Below are 23,284 nucleotides of genomic sequence, written 5' to 3'. Positions count from 1 at the left end.
CGACAAGCATTTTGAATCTCTTATAGATTTCGAATACTCTATCCTTTCGCTTGATCACATAGACCCAAAGCTTTCGACTATACTCATAGAAAGATGAGACAAAATACCTGTTTCCACCAATGGTATGATCCTCAAATGAGCCATATACATCTGAATGTACTACTTAAAGCATGCAAGAGGATCTCATTGGCATGGTCGAAACAAAAGACTTTCTAGATTGCTTCCCTACTAAGCAACCTTCACAGAGTTTGTTGTGCATCATAATAACTGGTATACCTTTTACCATATCTTAAGTGTTTAGTTGTTTGAGAGACCTAAAATTCAGATGGCCAAACCTCAAATGCCACAACCTACTAGTCTTGTGGTCAACAACTGTTTTCCGGCATTGTACCTCAGTCAAACTAATCATGGTCTTAGATGTCCTATTCTTTAATAGAGGAGATTTTAAGACTGGATTATTCTGAGTGTCGAACAAATGCAAGGTTCTATCTTTCATAACCACTGAAAAACCATTTTCAACTAGTTGTCATACACTTAGTAGATTGCACTTTATTCCAGGTACATATAGTACATCTTTGATCATAGATTTTGCTCCATTGCTCCTTTGAATAACTATGTTGTCAATACCTTTTTTTTTGCAATGAGATATTATTAGGAAGTTTGGCCACACTCTTTGACCAATCATGTGATTCATGTAGCATGTGTCGAGGAACTAGATCTTAGAGTCGACATGCTCATCAACAACTGCAGTCATGAGCACCAAATCTTCAAAATCATCTGAATCTTGTCGAGCAAGGTTTTCTCCTTCATCCTTGCTTTTTGTTACTCCCTTGAATTTCTTGTACCAACAATTTGTAACCAAGGACCCCATTTTTCACAATTATAATATTGCATACCTTTTTCTCTTCTTTGTCTTTCTGATAGGGGTTTCCTTATCCTCTTTTCGAGGATTCAGAAGCCCTATCATCAGCCTTATGCTTTTGAGGATTCACCCAAGAATACTTTCTTTGAGTCTTATCTTATTTTCCTTTGAAATTGTTGGAACCACCATGTTTCTTCCATGTTTGGGCCTACAAAGCTTGTATTGAATCTTGAACCCATTTCCTCTCGACAATTCGTAACTCACGCGCCTCCAACAAACCAACCAAATCTTCTAGTTTTAGGGTTTCAAGATTGTTGGATTCTTGAATAGACACAATAACATGATTAAAGTGAAAGGTCAACTTACGCATTACCTTCTCAATCATCATCTTGTTAGTATGGGTTTCACCATAAATTTTCATGAGATGAACAAGATTCAGCACCTTTGCGACATAGCCTACGATATTTTAATCTTTTTCCATCTGCAGAAATTCATACTTCCTTCGTAGCGCTTGTAATTTGACAAATTTCACCTTCTCACCTCCTTTGTAATACTTGACAAGAATATCCCATGCCTCCTCCGCCGAATTCACATGAGAAATTCAATTAAAAGTTTGTAGCGTCTACCGTCGATAGAATACAAAATGCTGTCTTACAATCCTTCTTCTTGGCATCCTTGTGGACGATTCTCTGGGCTTCGGTTGCATTTTGAACAGGAGTAGCAACGCCTTTAGTAACCACTTATAGGGTTTCATGAAAGTCAAACAACAATTGCATTTGTTTACTCCATCTGATTCAATTTTTGTTGTCAAGAATTGGAAGAGAATTTGGAATATTATCATTGTTACCGTTCATCTTTGCAGCGATTGGCTAATAACTCATGATTTCAGAAACATGATCAAGAACCTAATCAGAGCCCTAAATATCAATTTGTTAGTGCGTGAGACACTTTTATTGAGGAGAGAAAGAGAATAAATGAAAAGAGTTAATAAAAGAAACTGTATTATTAGAGGTTATATATATATATATATATATATATATATATATATATATATATATATATATATATATATATATATATATATATATATATATATATATATATATATATATGTGATGTGTTGATGTGCATAAGGTATATCCTTATGCACGGTGTATAAATACTCAAATATTGTTTATATTATTCAAAGTATTATATTTATTACTCAAAATAATATACAAATTACTCAAAATAGTATAAATATTACTCACAACAATGAATATATTACTCAAAATAGTTAAAATTCGATATTACTCAGAATGGTGTAAATATTACTCAGAATAGTGTACTCATTACTCACAATTAATAATTACTCATAATTAATAGATGTGTACAAATAATGCATATATTATTCATGGATTATGATATTATTACTCGTTTCTAACTAAAATGTTACTTGAAATAATTTAAATATTACTCGTACGAGACTTATGCACCGTGCATAAGGATATACCTTATGCACATCAACCTGACCCGATATTGTCTGTCTATTTACTTGCAATTTCTTTTATTTAGTGCGATTTTACTTGTAATTTAATTTGGAAATTTACGTGAAATTTATTTTATTACGAATGAAGAACAAAATACATTCCAAAGAATTCTTTTAAAAGGAGTAAAAATAGGGTTTTTAGAAGGTGTGTGAAAACATATATGAGATGGATTGAAAAAAAGTGGCCCAATTATTTTAACACCATACAAAAGGCCCACTAAGTATATTATATGGTGTTGAGCCCAACCAATATATAAACATAAGCGAATTTCTTATCAACGTTAAAAAAACATCTTAATGAAAATTTAAAAAATATCATTCAATTTTGAAAATGCAATTTAGAACGTACCATTTTCACACTAAAATATATTTTAAGTGAGATTCACACTATTTTTTTAATAAAATTTATTTAGGAGAGCAATATAATTATAAAGAATGAACTATCAAGTATCTAAGAAAAATTCATCCTCCCATGTATGAGAGCAATATAATGGTAGCTGCTATGGATGCCTTGTTACAGTAGAGTTAGGATCTGCTCCAGTTTTTACCATCCAATTTCTGTCATGTTCTTTAACAGATATGTGACATGTGACAGATAAAATTTTAATGGCTAAAAGATTTAATATTTGAATATAAGATTTTATAAAAAAATTAATTTTACAGTTCATCATCTCTTTCGCATAGTTTTTTTTTCTTTTGCAAAACTCATTTTTCATTCAGCTGTAAAACTAAAAAAAAAAACCAACACTTTTTATTTTCGAACTGTCGTTTTTTCCTGGGAGTGTTCTTCATTCCTCCACCTTCTTGCCCTCAAGCTTTAACATCTTCTCTATATCTTCCATTATGGATTTGTTTGTTTTGTCTTTTATTTTTAAAATGATTTTTATAGTGTTACATAATTTTGTGTATTTTACAAAAACACTTTTTATAAAAACTTCAAATAAAAATTTGGTTTGAATAGTTATTCTTAAAATGTTATTTTAAGTATTTCATCTTCTTATTAAACTTTTTTTTGGATATCAAAATTTTAAAAAATCACTTAATTTTGAAGTTATTTCAAATAGATTTTCATAAAAATCATTTTTGAAATGTCATTTTTTGAAAAAATTACGATTTTGACTATGTTATGGTCTTCAATAATGTTTGTTTATGTTAAAAGATGTCTAAAGTAATGTTTTAATTTAGAAAAAACGAATATAAAAAACTTGTAATATTTTGAAAAACGGTTTTCTAAAATCTATTTTAAAAAATACGAAGAAAAAAATCCATTTTTTTAAAGTTGAAACAAGCAAGCTGATAGAGTAAGGATTATGATTAATTAGAAGTAGAATTTATATTATTGTTATTTAATTTGTAATGCTTTTTAGAATGTCATTAGGACCTTAAAATATTATTGAGGTGGACTTTAGTTAGTTATTGGGCCTTTAGTTACTATCCACCACTACTACTATATATGTACTCATTGAGAGATTGCAAGATTATGAAATGAAATGAAAATCTTATCTTTATTTTAATTCTCTTAGATAGTTTTGTATTGTTCTTCCTCTTTTCTATTACAAATCCTATTTCACAGCTTTGATAGGAATTGCTTCCTATCAATTGGTGCTTTCATTTATGTACTCAAATCCTCCTATAGATTATCCTTATCATACAACTTCATTTCCATACCACTCCACCGTAGACACCACTCCTACCACACCCTCATTTCCATCTTTTCCATGGGAAATTTTTACAGCTTATTACACCCATATTGCATCTTCATCATCAAGTTTGTTCTTGAATCATGGCTTTTCACCACATACTCCTTACTCATATCCATGGAACACTCCTCCAGTTTCTCCACAACCATACATTTATCATACACCACCTTCAACATTATATGCAACTCATTTACCCATTCCAAATCTAACATATCTAGTGCATAAGAAATCATGTCGATTATCTGTTAAGAAAGACAAACAAAAACACAGAAAAAGAAGGTTGAACAGAAAAAGAGTTTTTGAACCAAAAACTACGCTAGAATTTCATCAAGATCGTGATTCTTTTTGGTTGTGCCTGATCATTGGTCTTTGTTTTCGTGTTTTACCGCGTCAGATGGGTTTTCTCGAGGAATCAGATTGGAGTTTTAAGGGTTTCGAATGATGATGACAAAGAAACATCACCATAGACTTTTGAGACATTAGAGCAGGTTATGTACGTTTCCGTTCGTGGCGAAATGCACAATTTTCTGTCATCTACAAATTTCATTAATGAGGATGAGAAAGTTCCATCTGCTGAAGAGAACTCAAATGTTAGAATGACTGGATATGTTTTGATGAGGAAATATGCAGCTGAAATTGTGAGAGAGATATTAGAGGTTTCTTATGCACCTGGAAATGATGGTAATGAGAATGCTTCTGTAGAATCAACAACACAACATCTAGCAACTTCCCTATCACCATCAACGACATCCTTTTTCAACTCGTTAAGACCGACACGAAGTTATTGTTGTTTTATGATGTTTTAGAAAATAATACATATAAGGTGTTTGATAAAATACCCATATATGTTTCTCATGAGCTTGCGGAGAATATTGTTTGTGCCATTTCAAAAGATACTGCTTCCGTTGTTTCTATTGAAGCTGAGAATGACAAGGAAAGGATTAGGGATGGACAAGGTCTTTGATTTAGAGTATATTGTGATGGATACTCTACCGGTTATCCTGGAGGTTGTTCTGATATTAATACCTTGATTAAAGATGCATGTCCTGATTCTGGTGCAATAGTATTAGTAACACCACAATCTCCTATTGCTTTTTAACTACCCACACCAGTACACATTATACAAGTAGAAATAGTTGAGAGCGAAGTTCATAGTGAGGTTCATAATGATATTGTTGATTCAAATTGGCAGCAATGTTCAATCTCAATGGATGCAGTATGGTCTAGATACTAAAACCGAACCACATATGGTGAAAGCCATATTATATACCGAGAGCCAACATCCTGTTGAGGAAACAGATATTGAACTGCTACCACCTGTCTTAATGGAGATTGATGTCGCTTTAGAGGTCAATGCTGAAACCAAAATTGAAGATGGAAATTCTCAAGCGGAAATGAAGATGGATGTCGATCTCTTCCTTGAATCAGGGAAAACTAAGTTGCCTAAGGTGTTTGTTTTTCTTACGTGTGGCGATAAAGGCTTTGAAAAGTCAATAGTATATTGCAGCAAATGTGGAGATTAAGCAATGCATATATATTGTTTAGCCCGTCCTGTGGCTTTTACCAACAAGGTTACTTGATTTTGTATGGATTGTGAAGAAATGGTAGTAAAAGCCGAACGTCCTAACAATGAGACTCCCGAATCAAAAAAAGATGAAGTTGTTTTTGATTTGCAGCTTATTACTGATCCAATCTAGAGGGAAAGTTTGCAGGTTTTCAACAAAAGCTTTGATAACATTTGTGGACTAATGGACCATTTGTCCACATTATCTAGCCCTAAAGTTATTGAGGATACAAGTCATCTCCCTGATATAATGTTTTAAAAATCGAACTGAACTGGCCAGTCGGACCGGTCGAACCGGGAACCGGCCAGATAACCGGTTGTGATTGAACCGGTGTGAACCGGTTAAAACCGGGAAAACCGGCGGTTTTTGTGAACCAGCGGTTTAAATGCATTTTTTAATTTTTTAAATTTTTTTAATTTAAAAAAATTAAAACAACATCGTTTTGACTATTTTAATGGGAAAAAAATTGTTGCAGATGTTGTTGATTTTGTTGTCGATGATTTTGATATTGAAGAAGGAGATCCCGACATTGAAACAATTTTTCTTTTTTTTAAAATTAAATTTAGTAGACAACGAAATTATTTTGTTATAAATTATTTAATTAGATTATGTTTCGATTATGAATTTGTGAATTTGTGAATTTATTAATAATATGATATTTTCAAAAAATTATGAATTTGTGAATTTGTAATAATATTTTAAATTATGAATTTATGAATTTATTAATAATATGATGTTTTCAAAAAATTTAAGTGCTGGTTATATTTTGTAGAGACTGAATCATCTGGTTTGACAGATTTTGTACCTATATAATTTTATTATATCGACCAGTCTATTCAACCGACTTATTCGGTTTAACTCGGTTTAGTCATGCGGTTCGACCAGTGACTCAATGGTTCGACCAATAAACCAGTGACCCAGTACCCTCGCCGGTTTGATGTCCGGTCCGGTTTTTAAAACACTTCCCTGATGTGCTTTATGCAAACTTGCTTCAAAAATCAGTTGTGTGGCCAAAGTGCTTCAAGAAATTTGGAATAAATAATCTAAGCACTGGTCTCTATTTGTTTCATGAGAATAAAAGAGTTCTGAGAGATATTATGGTTCCTGATAGGTCCATTCCAAACTCTGCAGTTCCTCATGAATGGGAGACTAGAAAAATCTTCTTGTTTGGTTTGTCTCAAGGTAAATTTCCTGCTATGATTGTTCGGCTTAAGCAATCTGATCCTGGAGTAATATTAGAACCTTGAGGACAAGGTTCAAGTGAATCCCGCGACAATGATAGAGTAAGGATTGTGATTAATTAGAAGTAAAATTTACATTATTGTTATTTAATTTGTAATACTTTCTAGAATGTTCTTAGGACCTTAAAATATTATTGAGGTGGGCTTTAGTTAGTTATTGGGTCTTTAGTTACTATCCACCACTACTACTACTACTACTACTACTACTACTACTACTATATATGTATTCAGAGATGGCAAGATTATGAAATGAAATGAAAATGTTATCTTTATTTTAATTCTCTTAGATAGTTTTGTATTGCTCTTCCTCTTTTCTATTACAAATCCTATTTCATAGCTTTGACAAGAATTGCTTCCTATCACAGGCCCTATATCTTTCCTTCCCCAATCAGAATAATAGGCCAATAAAAATTGGATGTGATGAAAAATCAACAAATTAAAATATCTAAGAAAAAAATGGTCCGTGATAAAAAAATTGCTTGAGCCATAGAAAAATCTAAAGAAAACATAAAAAGAAGAAACAAGATTGAGAATAATGGGATGTGATAAAATTGCAATAGTAACAATCCTCTTATTAAAGTAGGTTTTTTTTTATTGTTACAAAAAAAGAATTTCTATTTGTTTTATTTTTTAAAAATTGATTTTATAACTTTTAGTCATAACTTTTGAAAAATATAGATGCGAAGTGTCAAAAAACTAGGAATTAACTGGATAACTGTACATAACGAAAACTGGAGTAAATCTTTAATAGTTACAGTTCTAAGAACTTCCATAACCATTGGGCGATGTGTTACATCGTCGAAGGTGGCAACCGATATAATAAGTAGATACTCATTTTATATCAAGGATATTCATTTTATATCAAGGTGTAAATATCTATAGAGAATGCAAGTTGAATTGGCTCCGAAAGTATATTTCCGGCCTATGTTTTGCCAAAAATGTCGGTGTGACTCATTTTTCATATAAATTTGATGTATTTTGGATACGTCCAAAATTGCATTTCCAAAATCTGGAGTATTATTGTATTTTCATGGGCTGATCTAGCAATCCGTAGGATGCAATAAGAAATCCTCTAAATATAATCAAAGGTTAAAATAGGAAAATTTCTTCCGGTACTCATAATATTAATTATGACATTCTCTAATTTTTATTAACATCTAAAGTTATTGGCTTAAATGCATTTTTAGTCCCTATAAGTTAGCGAGTTTTTGATTTTCGTCCTTGTAAGTTTTTTTTATTTGAGTCCCTATATCTTACTTTTTGCTTGAGGTTTAGTCCCTAAAGCTAAAATTCGCAGAAAAATCCGTATGTTTCCTGCGAATTTTCTTGCGGATTTTGATTTTAGAGACTAAAGCTAACGCGAAAGTGAAATATAGAGACTCATATAAAAAAATAACTTACAGGGACGAAAATAAAAAATTCGCTAACTTACAGGGACCAAAAGTACATTTAAGCCAAAATTATTTTATCCAATAATTGACGTGCTAAAAATTTTGGTGCGATAATAAAAATATTCGGTATGCACAAAAAAATCTGGTGGTTAATAAACAAATTTGGTATGCATTCTTATTGTTTTTTTCAAATCCTATGTGTGTCAAAATTTACAAGTCTTTTTCAAAAACACCATAGATTATTGAATTTTTTTCATAAGCTTGGAAAATCCAGTAGTGTTAATTTATCGGTGTTTCTATTTTTTAAATTATAATTTTTTTTTAAAAAAAAACCTTGTGATTACTGGATTTTTCCCTTAACATTGAAAAATCTATTAGTGCTAATTTTCAATGGTCGAAATTTTGCTGACACTTTTGTATGGTTGTGATTGCACCAACAATTTTGCATGATCCATAATGATTCCAAACTTGTATAAATATGCATGATATGTTGTTGAAAAATACATTTCAGAAAGTCTCAATATTGATATCTCGCGTTTGTGTATTTCAACGGTATGAAACCTCTAGTTAATTTTAGGTTTACAGAGGATATCCCTTTTAATGTTATGAAATCCAATCCGGACAATCTTGTGCACCATACCGATCAGGGCCGGCCCTGGGCCAGGGCAAGCAGGCCCACAGCCCAGGGCCTCAAAAAAATGGGGGCCTCAATTATGGGGGTGTGGTTAATAAATTATAATACTGAAAGAATAAAATATATTATTATTAGCGAAATTTTTACACAAATCATTATTAATGGCCCAGCGGATTAGACAAAACTTGGGCTGCCTGAAGTCATTAGTTCGAAACTGGGCTCCTTCAATAATTTTACACTTCATACTTCATTCATTGCAAGTCTGTAAATATACTTTCATTGGTCCGTGAATAAGCATGGAAGAAGAGGTAAAGTAATAGATTGCCCAATTAACATTTTTCAATTTTTTTAGTTATAAAATAATTTTTACATAATCCATTGAAATTTTAAATAAAATTTTATTTTTATAGTTATTTATTATAATCCTTCTAATTTTAGTATAAATTTTAGAGATTATTTAATATAATTAAATATTTAAAAGTTTATGATATAATTAACTCATGATGAAATCAAATTAATTATTATTTGTGATTTAATTTATTAATTTTTTATCATAGAAATAAATTTCTTTTAAGTCAGGTAAACCTGGGTATTAGGGCTAAGACCTGGTTTAGGCCTACTCCTATATTTTTTAGTCATATGACTTGGTTTTTCGCAATTGAAGTAACAGAAAATATTACTTTTCTTTGAGATGGCGGTCGTTGTCTAGAAATTGGAGCAACTAAGGCCTTTAAAAAAATTTATTTTTAATTTAGTTAATCATTTTTATCCGTATTGAATTTTTTTTGTTAGAAGTGAGTAAAAAGTCTTTTTTTTTTGTAAGGGGCCATTTTTTTTATTTGCCCTGGGCCTTTAAAAAGTCGGGACCGGCCCTGATACCGATAACAGAAAGGTGGTTAAGATCGAGTATCATTTACCATCACTAGGAATGACAATGGATGAAATTGTTAAGCCATATATGCTAAAAAAAAGAAAATTCTAGGGAATTTATGAACAATGTGAAAAGTATTCTTATTCTGACATTATTGATAATTTTGTTGTGTGGAATTTAATATGTGAGTTGATGACTAAAAAGTTTTAATGGACTCAAACCATTCATGATCATATGATTTAGCTGGAATCAATGTTGAAGTCCTTAGGTATGAATATGAATAATTCTTTTCTTGTACAATTTATCATTAACCCACTTACTCTTGAGTTTGGTCAGTTCCAAGTAAATCATAACACCATTAAGGATTAAGGAAAAACGTAAATTTCAAAAAATTAAGGTCAAGTTGGTTCAAGAAAAAGGGAGATTAAAGAAGTTGAAATATCATTCTATTCATCCCAGGATTCATGATGGAGCCAATAGCAGTAAAGGTAAGCTTGATAAGAAGGGCAAGAAGAAGGGCGAAGCTCCACTTAAGGTTAATGAGGACATATTCCAAAAAAAAGTGTTATTTATGCAAGGGAAACGACCACTTAAAAAATGATCGTCCTAAAAGGTTTATGTGGTTAAAAAAGAAAGGTCAGTATTATATTTCAAAAAAATTAAGAAAAAATATTGTTGAAATATCAAAGAATATTCAGTGGTTTGATTTTGGTGCAACTACTAATGTGCCATATAAGATGCAGAGATTCATTTTGATTCAAACCAAAAAAGGAAGTGGAAAGTATCTTTATATTGGAAATAAATGAAGGCGCAAATATAGGGAATTGTGACGTATAACATCTTGGGTACTAGATACCGTATATATCTAAAAAGTTAGTTTTATGTACATGGATGTGCTAGGAATTTAGTTTATGTTGCAAAATTAGATGAATTGAGTTTTAATTTTAGGATTGGAAATAGCGTATTTTCTTTATTTAAATATTTTTACTATTATGGTTCTAGTACTTTAGTTGATGGTGTATATCATTTTAATCTTGATGTTAATTTTAAAGAGTCTCTATTTAATATTGAACATGTTGTTGGTAGTAAATAAAATAAACAAAGTAAACATAATCAGAGTTCTTCTTATTTGTGGCATCAAAGTTTAGGTCACATATCCAAAGAGCAGGGCCGGCCCTGGGCCAGGGCAAGCAGGCCCACAGCCCAGGGCCTCAAAAAAATGGGGGCCTCAATTATGGGGGTGTGGTTAATAAATTATGATACAGAAAGAATAAAATATATTATTAATAGCGAAATTTTTATACAAATCATTATTAATGGCCTAGCGGATTAGACAAAACTTTGGCTGTCTCAAAGCATCAGTTGGTCCGTGAATAAGCATGGAAGCAGAGGTAAAGTAATAGATTGCCCAATTAATATTTTTCAAATTTTTTAGTTATAAAATAATTTTTACATAATCCATTGAAATTTTAAATAAAATTTTATTTTTATAGTTATTTATTATAATCCTTCTAATTTTAATTTTAGTATAAATTTTAGAGATTATTTAATATAATTAAATATTTAAAAGTTTATGATATAATTAACTCATGATGAAATCAAATTAATTATTATTTGTGGTTTAATTTATTATTTTTTGATCATAGAAATAAATTTCTTTTAAGTCAGGTAAACCTGGGTATTAGGGCCAAGACTTGGTTTAGGCCTACTCCTATATTTTTTAGTCATATGACTTGGTTTTTCGCAATTGAAGTAATAGAAAATATTACTTTTCTTTGAGATGGCGGTCGTTGTCTAGAAATTAGAGCAGCTAAGGCCTTTAAAAAAAATTTATTTTTAATTTAGTTAATCATTTTTATCCGCATTGAATTTTTTTTGTTAGAAGCGAGTAAAAAGTCCTTTTTTGTAAGGGGCCATTTTTTTTATTTGCCCTGGGCCTCTAAAAAGTCGGGACCGGCCCTGCCAAAGAAAGAGTAGTAAGGTTAGTGAAATATGAAATATTACCTCAATTGGATTTGTGACTGGAATATATGTTTGGATTATAGTAGAGGAAAATAAACCAAACAAATATCAAAGATTTTGTTTATAAGAAGTAGTGAACTCCTGTAGTTGATACATAATGATATTCGTGGCCCATTTTACATCCCTTCTTAGGAATGGAGAAAAGTATTTTTCACTTTCATTGATGATTTTTTTGTGTTATACTTGTATTTATTGCATGAAAAGTCTCAATCACTGCATATTCTAAAGGTATTCATTCATTAATGAGGTAGAAAGGCAATTGGAGAGGAAAGTAAAGATACTACCATCAGATAGAGGTGGTGAATATTATCGTAAATATAATGAGAAAACACAATGTCTAGATCCATTTGAAAAGTTTCTCGAATGGCGTGGCATATATGCATAATATACTATGCTTAGCATATCATAATAAAATGGTGTAGCTGAGAGGAAGAATTGTACTCTCGAGGATATGGTTAAGTCAATGTTAAATTATAGTATTGTATCATTATTATAACTAGAATAAAAGTCGCGCGATGCACGAGTATACATTATATCATTTTATTGAAGTTTTAATCGTAGAGTCAAAATAGTTTTTAACAAATATGGTTGATTATTTTTTATTGATAATATTTGATTTTAAACTACACTTCACACATGTGAGATAATCATATGAATTATACACAAATAAAATAGTATAATTTTCATCAAAGGAAATTTTTTTTTTTGAACCATAGAAGTAATATACATAATTTTTGTAAGTTATATTTTTTTATAGATTTTTTTTAGGGTTAAATGTATTTTTGGTCCCTATAAATTATCAAATTTTGCTTTTGGTTCCTATAAAAAAATGATATATTTTGGTCCCTAAAAATTATAATGCACGTAGTTTTATTTCTTGCTGTTAAACCATAGTGTATTTTTGAATGATTATTTTGCAGACATGTTTACAACATTATAAAAAGTTCATTGAAAAAAAAAGCAACTCAAAATTTGATTTTTAAGTTGAAATATTCATTACTTTTATTATTATCTTTTGAAATTTAAGAAATTCATATTTAATTCTTCTCATTTTAAAAAATTCTAAAATTTGATAGATAAATAATTTACAATATTATGAACATGTATGAAAAACATTATTCAAAAATTTAAAAATTAAAAGGTAATTAAACAATTTTCAAAATTTTAGAAAATAACATAGACTAAAATTGCATGCATAAATTTTCTATAGGAACAAAAAAATATCATTTTTTTAATAGAGACTAAAAAAAAATTAAAATATTTATAAGGATCAAAAATATATTTAATCCTTATTTTTATTGAAAATAATACTATTTAGAAGAAGAATGTTTAGTAGGCTCTCTAATTAAAATTAAATTCAATATGTTTTTTATATAATATTTTAAAGATATTTTCACTAAAAATTGTTAAATCAAACAAATAACATAATAGTTAAATTTTGAATGAAACAAAAATATAATATAATAGCCAATAAAAAGTATATTAAAATAAAAATAACTGAAATGTAACCAAAAATAAACACAAGATTGTAATATGTGTAAAATAAATCAATTAAAGATATAAATTTGAGTTTTTTTTTTACAAACCGAGTTACTTTTTACTTGATAAGTATCTATTATATTTAAATCATATTTATATTTATGTTATAATTAAAACCGAAGAATTATTAGTAATTAATAAAATATTTATAATTGATATAAAGATATTAATATCAACTTATAGTACTACAAAACGCGCAAACAACAATGCCCAAGTCACCACAGTTCTTCCAAGCACCGTGGTGACATCTCTAAACTCAGATGGTAATATTTTTTTATTTTTTAATTAAAAATTATTAGGATATAATAACGGTTGATAATCTCACCGTGGTGACACAATCAAACTTTCATGGATTTGAACCTCAGCGTCCTCAAATATTTTATTTCTTTAATGTTAAAGCACCCTTTTTTTATTTATGTATTTTTAATTAAAAAATTAAAAAGATATCATTAACGTTGTTTTGTTCAACCGCTGTCACACACACACACACACATACATACATACATACATACATACATACATACATACATATATATATATATATATATATATATATATATATATATATATATATATATATATATATATATATATATATATATATATATAAAAGAGAAAACTATTACTCCCTCTGTCTCATATTATAAGAGAAATTTACTTTTTAGATTCATTGAATAATTAATGTATTTGGTCTATATATAGATCAGATACATTAACCACGGTTGGTAATGACAACTGTAACATCCCGTTTTTAGTAGTTATTATTTTATTATTTGTTTGTTTTATTAATTATTATGTGATAAGATAATTGATTAAATATGTGTTTTGGATTAGGTAGTGTGAAAATGAGATAATAAGCTAATTGAGCCTAAGTTGAGTTAGTATGAGAAATTGTGGAGGTGCTAATTAGTAAACCCATTAATGAAATATGAGTTAGAGAGATTTTCATAAAACTAAGAGAAAAGAGAAAGATAGTAAGAAAAGAGAAGAAATAAGGAAAAGAGGAGAGGAGGCTAAACCTAGAAGCTCAAATCCTAAGATAAGGGTGACTTTTCTTGAACTATGGGTTGTATAATTGTATGCAAAGGTCAGAAACATGTTAGGATTGGGAAATTTGTTAATTCTAGTTTTAACATGTTAGATTTTGGTTGAGATTCTATGAAATTGGTGATTGAAGTATGTTTTGATGTTAATATTTGTTGTTATATGATGCATACATGTTAGAATGTTTCTATTTCATGAGAATGTGAGTTGTTCATCATTTTCATAATTTTGAATGTTAGGGTTTGAAAATAGGTGATGAAATCAATGTCATGAAATCTTGTTTTAATGATGCTAAATGATTCTATATGTTATGTATATGTTGTAATACTTCATTTCTATGATTAAATTGTTGTTTTGGATGGTTTTTTGTGAGAAATTCGCATTGGATAGAATGATGTCCGAATGCAGACTCTTCTAGTTTTTCGCGTGTTCGCTTAGCGAACTAGGTGCTCACTTAGTGAGGTATAGAAGAAAAAGTTTTATATTTTTAGGAATTGAATTGGATCATGTATGCTATCGATTTATCATGAATTTTGGTGAATTTTCCATAATTTTCTGGAATCATTTGGATGTGTTTTGAATCAATTCTTTGAGATAACATGATACTTTAAGTTCCATGTATGTATGTTGTGAAATGTGATTACTTAAGAATAACATTGTTGGGCTTTCTTTGCTACTTGTTATTGGTGATGAGTTGAATTGGTGAATGTTGTGGAGACATTTTCGTGGGTGATTGATAACATGAATTATAAGTATGTTTGTGCAAATGTGTGGTAAATTCATATGTGATGAACATATACTTGTATAATTAAGATTGAGAGATGGTCTTAATTGCATATGGTGGTGGATATTTTCACATGCATTCATTTATCAGGTGAAAAAGAGGCATTATTAGGTAGTTCTATGGGAGCTATTGACTTGTCCCAAATCGGGATATGATTTTAAGTCAAGAGGACAAACTTATTTTGGTGGTTATCTGTCTGGAGATGATAGACGTGGATAATCTGCTAAGGATAACATTGATACCACATGCATTTGCATTGTGTCGTATTGGAGCTACATGTGTCGATGTGAATTTGTGTTTTGGTGTGTTATGTGCTAATTGTGTGAATTGGTACTGAAATTCAGGTGCAGCAGATCCAGATGTCCTCTAGGATGTCGAGACAACCGGTCTGTCATGAAATAACATAAGCAAGATATGAACAATTTTACACAGTATTGAAGGGTAAAGAACACAAGTGATTGATAACCCAGTTCGGTGGCAAACTCACCTACTCTGGGGGCTACCAAGCAAGGAAGAAGATTCCACTATCAGTAGTACTATTTTATGTAAATAACCTCCGGTTTACAAATAAACAACCTCTGGTTTACCTAGTCACTACCCAATGTAACCTTTATCTTAGAACTCCAGATAAAACAAGAGAACCTCTGCTCACTCCCTAGTGATACCTAACTGTTACAACCCTGCAACAACTATTTCAATAACAACAAGAAGACACACTTCCATTGTAGCGGGGAAAATCTGATATCGAAGCCATGGGATTGACTCGAATCAATATTTCAGTGAAAGTCGCCACCGCGCTTTTATTATTTCCAAAGGAAAAAGGGAAAAGAACGAAAAAAACCAAAGTTTGTTTTTAAAACAAAAAGAAGAGATCTTAGGTACGGGTGTTGTTTATACAAGGGGAAGGTTTTAAGCACCCCTCATATCTGTGGTACTCCACAGGAACCTTTTTGAAAATCTGTGTGTGTGTGCTAAAAAAGGGTTTGTTTTATTTTTAAAATAAGCTCGGCAAAGCGTTAAGCTTTGGGCCTACATACCTCCTCGGTGCAATGGAGAAGTCAGAGCTAATGTAGTTCCGCTTTTGGGAAAAACGTTTTTAAAACGAATAAACACTTTGTTGTCGTTAGAGAGAAATACTCAGCCATTGATTTTGAGCATGAGAACAAACAAGTTCTTTGCATCGCAAATGAAAGAAGGGCGCCAACTCGGATAAAATCAACGAGTATGCCACTAGCTCTCTCACGCGGAAAAGATCTCGTTATTATCAATCAATTTCAAAAATCGTGGGGTATAACCACTCGTTTCGACAATTAACGGTGTCTAAACTTTTGAAGAAAACCCACTAAGGGCGAAAGATATTTTTAAGAAAAAGGTTTTGAAAAGATTGCAAACATAAGAATATTTTTGAAAAAGGGAGAAGATTTTGAAAATTTAAGAATGGGAGGAGATGAAGAGGCTAACCTAATGCATAAAATAAAAGCTAAGGAAAGAAACGGTCTAACCAAATAAGAAGCCAACACTTGACATTAAGAGCCAAGGTAGTTTTCCCATCCTTTGGATTTATCAATACCAACACATTAACACTTGGGGATCCACATGAACTTATTGTCTTAGAACCACTTTGCATTAAGCACGTTAAGATTCTGACGAAAATCGGGCAGAGTAATGGCTGTTTTCGGGTAAAATCCTTATATCAATGCCTTGGAATTAACCATCAAGGGCTTTCAAGGAAATACCTGCACACATAAACATACAACAGAACAATGCCAGACAGACAGAACAATCACAGGATAGCAATAGAATGAGTCCAGAGGTACTAGGTCCATAAGTCCGAATCTCCAAAGCGCTAGGGATAGTAACCGATAGTCCAAAGAGAGCCTTATGTATTTTTTAGATTTTGGTTATTTATTAGTGTTTTAGCAAGAAAATAAAGTATGGTCCAAGTGGACAAAAGAAAAATAACAGAAGCATAAACATATGTCCAAGTGGACAAAGAGAAAATAGCGGAATTATAAACGTCCAAATGGACAAAGAGAAAATGGCGGAAAGTAAATATGATGAAATGATAAAGTAAAGCGATAAGGCGAGAAATATAAAGAGCGGTAATATAAAGAGCGGTATAGTAAAGGTGCGGAAATTAAAGTTAGTTGTTAAATGTTAAAGTTAACCATCTTGAAACTTGTCAAGTATGTTATCAAAGTTAGTAGGAAGATCTATGGTGAGTGAATGATGTACTCGGATTTAAATTCAATGGGGTTTATCAGAAGCTTGATAAAATCATAGCGACTACACGATAAAAACCTCCACAAGTCTTAAATCAACCGCATACAATTCTCTTCCATGTTTGATCTTTTATCGAGTCGGGACAAATGTAGGAGAACTCTCCATGTATCAAGATCATCAATCAAAGAAATAAGAAGGAGAAGAAGAAATGATCTAGCCTTTATCAAGAATCCATAGAATTCTCAAGATATTAAGACTTTCATCGATCAAAGAAAACAAGATGAAAAAGATAAGAATAGAAACAAATTGATCTAGTCTTTATCAAGAATCCATAGAATTCTCAAGATATTAAGACTTTCATCGATCAAAAGCAAATAAGATGAAAAGATAATAAGGAAAACAAATTGATCTAGTCTTTATCAAGAATCCATAGAATTCTCAAGATGTTAAGACTTTCATCGATCAAAAGAAAGATAAGATGAAAATAAGAATGAAAACACAAAAGATAATCAACTCACACTATCATTAATATCATTCATCTAATATTATGGATTAGGTCATTTCAAACCTATCAACATCCTAGATCCAATGATATTAATGAAGTGGAGGAAGTAGGAAACCAAAACAAGCATAAAAAAGGCAAAAAACCACATTCTGCCAGCAGGAAATCGATTTCATGCAGAGGGAAATCGATTTCCATAAGGCAGTTTTCAAAAAAAACAAGTTACGTACAGCATGAAATCGATTTGAGCCTTAAGGAAATCGATTTGACCAGTGCAAATTTCAGCAAAAACAACATTTAAAGGCATAAAACTTGACTTAAGCAAACATACAAACACCTTATGATCACATATCAATTGGAGCACGAATTTTCCATCAAATCACCATCAAATAGCACCAATATAGCATCAAAGATGCATCACACACAAGCAACAAAGATCTACATCATGATATACAAAAAGGATGAAGAAAATTACCAAATCTTGAACAAAACTTAGATCTACTTCAAGAATCACCAACACAAATCTTGATCTCTCAACAATTGAAGAAAAAAGAGTGAAATAGATGGTGGTTTAGCTCAAAGTTTGTGAGGTTCAAGATGTGACTCACAAACTTTATGAAAGAACAAAGAGCTTTGGTGAATTTGGTAGGGATGAGGAGAGAAATTGCAAGGGGTTTTTTGGCTCTCAAAAGCTTGAGAAATGAGAGAGTAGTGGGCTCTATTTATAGGATGAGAGCAAGAGTAGTGGTAATTTGGTCTTTTTGCATTTGGAAATTAGCTTGTGTTTAATTGGTGATTAAAGTGGCAATTAAATGGTAAAAAGTGGTAAAATGGGGTTTAAGTGGGTTTAATGAAGGGATTAATTTTGATGAGGTGGAAAATTGGTAAAATGATCAAAAATAATCAAAGAAAAAAGGTGCCAAAATGATGTCAAGCTTCCCTCCTTATATTTTTGAATTTTGCCTTAAGGAAATCGATTTCCCCAGGAGTGAAATCGATTTCACTCTGTTCCAGAAGAGAATTTGGCGCAAAATACACTAGGGAAATCGATTTACCCAGGAGGGAAATCGATTTCATGCTGTCCAGAATGTGATTTTGTTGAAGATTGCTGCAGGGAAATCGATTTACCCAGTAGGGAAATCGATTTCATCAGTCCAAAACATGAAAAATGCCTTGTTTATTGCATGTCTTGGCTTGGTACCTACAAAACAAGAGCCTACAAAGAAATAAAGCAATGTTTTTGGTATTTGGGTTAGTATAAAACAAATAAAAAGCTAGAAATGCTCGATGGTTCCCCTCAAAGGAAAAATGATACCTCAAGGTTGTGATCTTGATTGATGATTGAAATGCAAATGATGTATGATCTTAGGGTCAAAAATTGGGGTATGACAGATGCCCCTATTTAAGTTTCTTCTTTCCGGAGATGTGAGGGTTAAAATCCTCAGCTCGACGTAATTGAAGAGACTTAAATATAAAATACACAATTTTTGAACCTAAGGTATAATGCGATGCTAATGGATGCATCAAGTATGCTTATGAAAATAGAGGGGGAATATAATGCCACTGGGGGGAACAAAAGGAATGAGCGATAGACTCGAATGAAAGGAGTGGCTAGGGAAACAAGATACTACTGGTTATCCGTCAGGGTGACAAGAAATATCCAGCAATACTTAGAAAGGGAGGGATAAAACCCAAGTTAGAAGTGTAGTAAGAACGTCTAAGAGTGGCATTAGACGATGAAAATCAACAGAGATATTCAAAAGTGGCATTGAATGAACTCTGGAACACAAACATATTGGGTAGAAACGTCTAAAAGTGGCATTAGACGACACCAACCATCAGAGACATTCAAGAGTGGCATTGAATGAATCTGAAAAAGAGTCCAAACTCTGAGGAAACATCAGAGACATCCAATAGTTGCTTTGGATGGAAGGAGACCAACAAGATTCAATAGTGGCTTTGAATACAAAAGGAGACCTACAAACCCGAAAATATGACAGAGACGTTCAATAGTAGCTTTGAACAAAAGGAATCCAAACTCTGGAAAACATCGGGAACAATCCAATAGTAGCTTTAGACAAAAATGGAAACCAAAGAGATCCAATAGTGGCTTTGAATGCAAAATGGAAACCTGAACCCGGAAATACATCAGAGACGTTCAACAGTAGCTTTGAACAAAAGGGAAACCAATTTGGAAATTTGAGCAGCCATCCAGGAGTGGCATTGGATGGAAAGGAAAACAACCTGAGAACATCCAAGAGTGGCATTGGACAAAAGGAAAGTTAACCAAGCTCGAAGATATTGGGGTCATCCAATAGTAGCTTTGGACGAAAAGAAACCAGAGAGATTCAATAGTGGCTTTGAAAACACAAAGGAAACTTGTTTGAAAAATCTGAGTATCCATCCAAGAGTGGCAATGGATGGAAAACAAACTCAATAAACACCCAATAGTGGCATTGGACAAAAAGAATGTTATTCCAGCTCAAAGACATGAACGTCATTCAATAGTAGCTTTGAAGGAGGTGAGAAACATTTTAATGGGGATTGTGACATCCAATAGTGGCTTTGGATAAAAAGTGAGAAATGACATGTCCAAGAGTAGCATTGGACAGAGAGAAAAGTTTACACATCCAAGAGTAGCATTGGACAGAGAGAAAAGTTTACACATCCAAGAGTAGCATTGGACGGAAATAGAAACAGGCAGACGAACATCTACTTTGGTATGTGCCAAGTAAGTTGGAATTAGATCTCAAGGTAAAATGTTGATAACAACAGGACCTCGGAGAATGTAAATGAGTATGAAATTTGTTTCAATGCGTGATGTTGAATTTTTCTATGCATGATATATGATCAATGCAATGCAATTGTTTGTGACAACTGAGGGAGACTCTTTTGTGAGGCACGATAGGAACTCTGATTCCTCAACACGGGAACTCTGCCAATTCTGCTTACGAAGAAGATGCTTGGACATACTTCTATTACACTGGTAACTGTATCAAATCGATGATCCTTTGAGAAGGGCTGATAAAACTGCTTGGGGATTGCTGAAGAAGATTGCCCCTGATTCACTAATTGTTGCAAGTTAACTGATCATGGCTTCAATTCTTGAAATGCATGTTGGGATGGCTTGCCCCAGTACAAGTATTGAAATGATATTCTGATCAACAAATCTTGAATGAACAACAGGATCTTGAAATAACATGCCCCTGATAGGATCACTGATCAAGTTTCTCGACTGTTTGAACTTCCTGAAAGATGAGTGCTTACTTGCAAATAAAATGTTCATTCAAGAATGGTAATTTTAATGCAATGCTCAAAGAATATTTTTGAGATCAAAATCATTTTTGGAATGATGTTATTGATGTAAAGAAAATGGAATCAACTAGTCAAAACATAAAGGTTCAGACATTCAAAGTGAAAGATAAAACAAAGATATGATATCAAAGCAAATGATTGGCAAATCTCATGGGAGTCAGCTTACGCAACCTTGTTGTAGTATGCTTTCAAACAAACCTTGCCTCAATTAGGTCTTTTAAAGGTTGTAACGTGGCCAGGTTCACGGTTTAAGAAACAAAGGATATAAGGCTCAAAATTTGATTGTTCCCACCCCCTTCATGATGATCTCCAGTCCTACAACTCAGTTAATTCAACTTATGCATTCAGGTTTCAAGAGACTTCTGGAATTGCACCTTTGATAATGATGATAGTTCACAAGCAAAGAGAACTTTTGAGATTGCAGTCACTTCTTCCTTTTTGTTGTCACAACATTTTGTTGCTTGAGGAATTTATTGACTTCTCTTTTTTCATCTTTTTCTTTTGATATCCCTAACTTTTGCCTGAACTGTTTATTTTTGATCTTACAGTCAGCGGGATGCCCTTATTTTTGCCTAAGTCATCATTTTTGGTTTTGACTTAGCAGGCTTTTCTTTGTATACATTTTTTTGATACATTTTTTTTTGAAAGATAGTGACTGCCTTGCTTAATGATTAAGATGAACCATCATTGGCTTTTAATTGACATCTCCAACATTTCTTTGATGTATGCGGAGGAAAGCTTGTGATTGAAACCTTTGTGGAAAGGTGTACTGAATGATTCTCTTAAAATAGAATGCACAGCCAAATTAACTGAGAACTACCCTGCCCCAGGTTAAAAATGCGGGTTTTTCATACAGAAAGAAACTCCAACTTCGAAGGCTCAGAGGGGTTGACAAGGGATTAACTTCCTTATTTCTCCAGTGTTTGGGAATTGAAACAATGCCTGTACATCATCAGCAAAGTTTTATTCGAAAGCATACAGTTCAACAACTTGGGTATTTCGTTGTCATCATCCTCCCTCCAATCTTTGCATAAAACACAAATTTGATAGAGAAAGAAAATGGAAGAAAAGGTTTTGTAAAAGAAAGCATAAGCATAAACATAGCAGATGTGAATGAATTCAAAATATGCAATGCTCATTTCATTAAAATCACCATTCAGAAACAAACAAAGTCTAAAAGTAAACAGCACAATAAAGGAAATACAAACAGTACAGAAACAAGGCCTAGTGACTAATCAGCAACAAAGATGAGCTATCTTGTCTGAAACACTTGGCTTTAGGAGAATTGGGCTTTGACTTATCTCCAGCCACTTTGATCTGGCAAAGGATTAGTGACAACATTAGGACCCATATCCCTGAAAGATAGCATCTTTGATCTTACCAACTCTTGGTCTTGTTGAAGTTTTTCCATACTCTTCAGATACATGCTTCTAGTTCAATGTGTCGAGGAATCAGCTTGACGGTAGACAGACAAACTCTGGAGATGGAGACAGACAAGGATAAGCTTTCTGGACAACCTGGATGTATGTATGCAAATGATGCAATTGCTGTTTTTTTTATTTTTATTTATTTATTTGATTTTCAAAGAATTCAAGTTATTACTTTGTAAACATCAAAACATGAAGGAGGTAAATCCTATATTGGATCAAAACTTTGATCAAGTTATCATCAAGATCAATCATCCATTTTGGTGGATTAAGGTTTTCACCTCATCGACACCCAAGATCCATTGAGTTTGATGAAACTTATGATGTTTACAAAGAAAGACCTATGAGTTCCTTGGAAATCAAATGAATGCATGGATGCATGGTTTATGCATCAATCACAATCAAGATCACACACGGTCACACAAACAGGGTTCAAAGGTTCGACGTCACGAGCATGGAGTCAAGGTTAAGAACCACCCACAAAGGTATGAACTAGGGAATTTTGTACCTGCTGAACGGGTTCTACAAAGGTTCCCAGAGTTTTCAATCCTCTATCGGATACTACCGGCACGCACAATTGCTCATGGGCGCCAATAATATGCCTAAAAAGACCTCGTCTGAGCGTAGCATCGCATG

This window comes from Vicia villosa, linkage group LG2 (assembly GCF_029867415.1).
Source record: "Vicia villosa cultivar HV-30 ecotype Madison, WI linkage group LG2, Vvil1.0, whole genome shotgun sequence".
NCBI lineage: Eukaryota > Viridiplantae > Streptophyta > Magnoliopsida > Fabales > Fabaceae > Vicia > Vicia villosa.
This window is presented reverse-complemented; position numbering follows the sequence as displayed.